We start from the raw sequence: 5,825 nt of genomic DNA, 5'->3' as shown, positions 1-5,825 counted from the left end.
GAATTAGTAGATGATTCCATAATCTCTCTAATGGAGCAATCGATTTTGGAAGGGGAAGAGGATAGACGGAGACGGGCGTGAGGTTAGTTTTTTTTTACTGAGGGCTGTAAAGATTAAAAGTAATTATATGGGTTGTGCAGTTTAATCTTGAACCTGATATGTTTGACTTGGATTTACCCGGTACACATGAATCTTACGTGGACAATTATTTCACATGGAAGAAACTTATTAGTCGGCTATTACACGTTAGCAGCGCTCATATACACGCGCTTGACTTATAAAAGCCCGTTTGTTTTTTGTGTCTAAGTGACATCTTGTCACAGGGTTCAAATGGAAACTCAAGTTCATCTCTGGGTCTACGCCTGCTTCCTCATTCAACTCCTACGCTTTTTTCCCATCTCCAAGACCGTTTTTTTTGTTCTCAGATCTTGACAATGATATTCATCTCGACGGTATTACACTGATATTGTGGATTTAAGATGAATCAGTCCGGGTAATTTTTTCTTCAGTTTCCTTTTTTTAATCGCTGAGTTATTGCTAATTGGCTACTTCTCTGTTCATTGGAAAGTTATTGTTGCATTTTTAACATGCATATAATAATTTTATTGATTTACACATACACTAGTCTCTAAGTTTTTGTATGTTTTCGTACATACCTCTTTCAAAATCCTCTTGTAAGATTAGTGATGCCCATAAAGTGCTCGATAAAATCTCCATTGGGAAAACCTTGCCTATATTTTTGAATTTGCATTATTCTCATGATATCTTTGTTGATGAGTTTGTAACTTTAACAGTTAGTAGTTCGTATGGATTTTTGCTTTCATATACTGGAATTAAGTTTTTGAGTTTAGATTTTGAAACTCACGTTTTTTGGAATTTAGGTTCAAGCTTATGGCTATATTTTTCTTTATGCGCAATATATTGAAATGCCAAAAAACAAAAATATCTATCTCTGAAACAAACAGGTTACAGGTTATTGATTGATATATTCGCTGCAAGAGTGCAACACTCTATTGTCATCAATTGGTAACCTAATGGCATAGAACTGCAAAGTTGGAATACATCTCTTCTTTTTTACATGTTCCGTTCTATTCTTGGTTGATTCTGTACATGATGCGACTCTTTGTTCAAATAGTTTTACATAAATTTTCTGCATACATTCACATACAACTACAACACTGGTCATGCTAAGGTACTATCCTGAATAAATAGAACAAAGAACTTTAATGCAGACAAGATGTTTGAAGAATTTACTGGACAACAACATATATATTATGTGATATATAATTCTGAAGGATGTTTCATGTCATCTTTTGTTGATCTTTTGGTGCATATTGCAAGACTACAATCATTGTTCATCAAATTAAATTTAGAGAAGTAAAGGCTAAACTTTTTGTTTAATTGCAAGAAAAACACAACTTAAATGGTATCGTTGCGTTTTCAAATGGGAAGGTTAAACAAACCAACATATGGAATACTTTCCACAACTTACCTTTGTCTTTTTATTCATGAAACAATAGCAGTTTGTAAAGCTAACTAGAATCACCAATTCATTACCTACCTTTGTCTTTCTATTCATGGAAAAAGGTTGTATAATGGATTCTAATGAACTTCATGATAGCAAAAAGAGTTTCTGTCATCATAGTCCTTGCACGCTGTCCCTGAAGTTGTATTCATCTTTATGTCTTACCTTTTCATTTTTCCTTTATCTTAGTATTTGCCGAACTTTTGTTCCCAATTTAAGTTTTTCTTTTCTCATAGAAGGGTTGATTAAGATTGTTACCGTTCAAATCCTCCACATGGAATGAAGAAAACATATGTTTTGATCACAGTCTTTGTCTTGCTCTTGTAGGTCGCAGCTAGGTCCATACGGCTTTGGCCCCGCAGTCGGTTATTTACAGGTAAATTACATTTAATGTCAACAACTCAATATCTTTGAATGAGTCTTAGAATTTTACTCATTTTAGGGGAAATTACTTACCACAACAAAGTCTCAACATTCTAATTCTTTTTAATTATATGGTGATTCATCAGCTCTATTCTTTTGTTTTGTTGATATGATCTCAGTGCGTTGAGTATGTGGATATTAATTAGGAAATCTTAGATTCCATTTGATGGCAGCTGATTATATGTATGTGATAAAAAGTTCTGAAGGAGGAGACTTTCACAATGCTAGCTTAATTGTCTTGGGAATATCCTGTTGAGCCCCTCTGTTCGTGTCTTGAACTATGTAAAGGTAATTTCTTTTTTAAAATTGCACCAAAATCTAACACATACCCAAATAATGCAAAAAATTTCGTTCAAGCAGAGTTTGTGCTGAAAGGATGTGCATGTGAAGGAGAAAGGACTATCACATTCACTGTATCTGATTCAGTAAATAAAGAAATATATGAAAAATGTCTCTGATATGATATATTCCTTATCAAGGGAAGTGTACATTCAACTCCTATAGCCAGAGGAACCATTACTAGCAATCCATGCTTAACAATCTTTGAAGTGGTAGAAGATCCATTGAATGCGATTCTTTACTTATAAGAGTATAAGATATTTCATATCTGATGTTTACATGCAGAGATGGTGATTGTTTGTAACTTTTTGTTGACAGCTTTAATTTTCTTTCAATTTGATTTAGCAAGTGTTATAATTTATAATGCTTCAGTGAATAGAATAAATACATGAGATCATATTATTTTACGTTAGTGCTTATGCAGGCAAAGTCTAAGAAGAGAAATAACACTGAGAAAAGAAAAAAAAAAAGTTGTTGTTGTCTCTTATGTTGGGCCCGTGCTTCTAGTTGGTAAGATGAACAATTCTCAAGAAAGATTAAATGAGTACGCTATATACCATTCAAAAAAGAATTATTAGAAAAAAATTGATAATAACAAAATTATTTACTTTGCATCTCAAAAAATTAAAAGAATAGATTTTTTGAAAAAAAAAAGATTTTTTATTTTTTAAATTTAAGGCCTCCAAATAAAATTTGACTTTAGGCCTCTTAGGTGTTTGAACCGCCCTGAACAAGAAGTTGAAGCAAATATAGGCCCACCCCATATACTGGAGTAAATTTTATTGGTAGTCATTCAACTTTGTGTTCATTATGTAAAAGTCATTTTTCTTCTTTTTGTTACGTAAAAATCATTCAACTTTGTGTTCATTATCCAAAAGTCACCGTTCTTTCTTTTGTTAAGCAAACATTATTATACTTTGCTCTATTTATCACAAAAGTCACCTTGGCCAGATTTTATAATACTTTTACTTGAAAAGTCTATTATGTCCCTGACATTATAAATCCTCTCATTTATATAATACCATCTATATTATATACTATATAATATATTTTTACCTAGGTAATTTACTTATAACTAAAATAACTTTAAAATATTTTATTTATTATTTTTATAATATATCCATATATTTAATTTTTTCATGGCACTCAATTTGTTTAATCAAATTCAAACATGAACACATTTTAAATATAAAAATAAAAAAATATTTTATTTTTTAATATTTATTTAAAATAATAAAAACAAATTTGTTTAACAAATGATAGTTTTTTATAGTCAATACAAATTTTAAAAAAAGTTTCAAAGATATTTGTGTTTAATATTTAGTTTTTTAAAGCTTTATCTGTTAATAATATGTATTTAAAAGTATTAATATGATGTGTCATTTTGCTAAATGTGGGTATTTTATTTATTAATTTAATGGGTATGGCTTGGCTGATAAATCAATGAGCTTTGATTTTTTAGTTTTCATTAAACATATTTCATTAAGCATGATTAAGAACGTGGACTTGAGATGTGTTAACGGCAATGTTACTGGCAAATTTAATAATGCTACTTATATATCTTGAAAATATTAAGAAAAAATTAAATGTACTAATACAACAACAGCCCAGTGAAATCCCACAAGTGGAAAAAAATTAAATGTACGAATATATAATAAAAATAATATTAAGTTATTTCATTTATAAGTAAAATACTTGGGTAAAAGTATATTATATAGCATATAATATATAAAGTATTGCATAAATGGGATGATTTATAATGTCAAGGGCATAATAGACTTTTCAGATGAAAGGTTTGTAAAATCTGGTCAAAGTATAATTTATGATAACTAGAGCATAGTAAAATAACTTTTGTGTAACAAAAGAAAGAAAGAAAGGTGACTTTTGAGTAATAAACACAAAATTGAATAACCTTTACGTAACAAAAGAAAGAAAAATGACTTTTGTGTAATGAACACAAAGTTGAATGATCACCATCAAATTTACTGCATATACTAAGATGAGCTTATCATTTGTGCTGCATCTCTTACTATGGACTTAAAAATGTTATCTGGTCCAATGACTTAAACTTGGCACTTGCTCACGTGGGATTTTTTTTTTAGAAGTAGAAATGACACCACATAGCCGCTTTGAGTGCCTTTTTTAAAAACTATTTAATGTTTAACCAATTTTGGCAAACTTCACCACCCTTCATGATGTTGCTGCCGCTTCTTTAAATCTTTAGATTTCTAGTTAGGCTCTGGCGGGGGAGATTGAATTCTTTTTTCTTGTTTTTCAACCTTTGCTCTTGCCTCGGCTGAGCCTAAAGTTTGAATTTGAACTACATTCAAACTCAGAGCTTCGAGTCTATAGTTAGACTCTAAAATCAAGCTTTAACAGCGCCTATTTGAAGTTGATTCTGAAACGGTTTAACTTTAAGATTTTATAAATTTTGGCTAATCTTTAAATATGGATCCTAAAAACAGCTATTTGTGCACTTTCCCCGTTATAAAAGTATTTATATAGGAGTCTACTCAAAAGGTTGTAATTTCACCTACAGTATTATGGACTTGAAGCACAATGACTATGAAGTATTAACAAGAAATTACACCCTATGACCTTGAAAATGGATGGTCTTAATTTTTTGACTCCTGCTTGCCCCATGAGCAAATCTTTAAAGTAAAAGGTCAAAAGTATTATCCATGGCCAAGTGAGGGCCAACAATTGTTAATCTTGAAGTTTGTCCATATGGCAAGCAGGGTCAAAAAATCAATAATGGCACCGAAGTGTCTTATTTTTGTAAATCACCCAAGTATAAACTGCCAGTTGGGCTTTGGCCCAATTACTTTAGCTCTGTTCTAACCTAATTGCTCACTTGGCAAGTAAAAGTATCATGTCTTTAGCCCTGAGCTACAGTCCAATGCTCGAGACTCAAGAGGTCACAATTTGAAGTGTAATATGCTACAACAACAACAACCCATTAAAATCTCACAAGTGGGGTATGGAGAGGATAGAGTGTACACAGACCTTACCTCTACCTCAGAGGGATAGAAATGTTATTTCCAAAAGATCCTCGGCTCAAGAAGAAGAAAATAAACTATAGACAATTGAAGTGTACTATGACGAGTACAAATATGTATAGTGACTACGAAGTATGAGCAACTCTGTTGAAATTTCCGTACTCGACTGATGTTGTGAACGATTTACGTTGCTGATACAATAGAACAGTCAAATCCAACCATCTATTACTAATAACTTAGGGAGTAGTTAGTGTAATTCAGATTGTTAAAACTTTTCATTTCAATGACCGAAACTCCATGAGATTTTCTTGTTAAGCTTACATGTACATAATGGTACCAAAAGAAAGGGAAATTTAACTTTCTTCCCGTAACTTTCGGAATAAATTGGTTGCTAGAAGAACTTAACGGACAAGAGTTATATCTTTTCAAGATAAAGAAAGTGCACAAATATGCAACCTCGCTAGAGATGCTTATGCTTTAATTATAAGCAGCTACACTACCAAACAATCAAAGAAAAAAAAACTGTGTGGACCATTCCA

The 5,825-nt window shown here is 31.5% G+C and overlaps 1 long non-coding RNA gene across 2 annotated transcripts; it reads left to right on the top strand.

Moving 5' to 3' along the window:
* Window positions 1-248: 248 nt before the first annotated feature.
* On the top strand, window positions 249-2,699 carry LOC104118248 (uncharacterized). 2 transcript variants are annotated; one of them, XR_691231.4, is made up of 3 exons: window positions 295-493; window positions 1,853-2,236; window positions 2,309-2,699. It is a non-coding gene; the product is annotated as an uncharacterized lncRNA (long non-coding RNA). The 2 variants fall into 2 exon arrangements; XR_011411685.1 differs by having other exon boundaries at window positions 249-493; window positions 1,853-2,699.
* The last annotated feature ends 3,126 nt before the right edge of the window (window positions 2,700-5,825 follow it).

This window comes from Nicotiana tomentosiformis, chromosome 10 (genome assembly GCF_000390325.3).
Source record: "Nicotiana tomentosiformis chromosome 10, ASM39032v3, whole genome shotgun sequence".
NCBI lineage: Eukaryota > Viridiplantae > Streptophyta > Magnoliopsida > Solanales > Solanaceae > Nicotiana > Nicotiana tomentosiformis.
The sequence above is the reverse complement of the archived record's forward strand: the minus strand, read 5'-3'. Positions and strand labels throughout refer to the sequence as shown.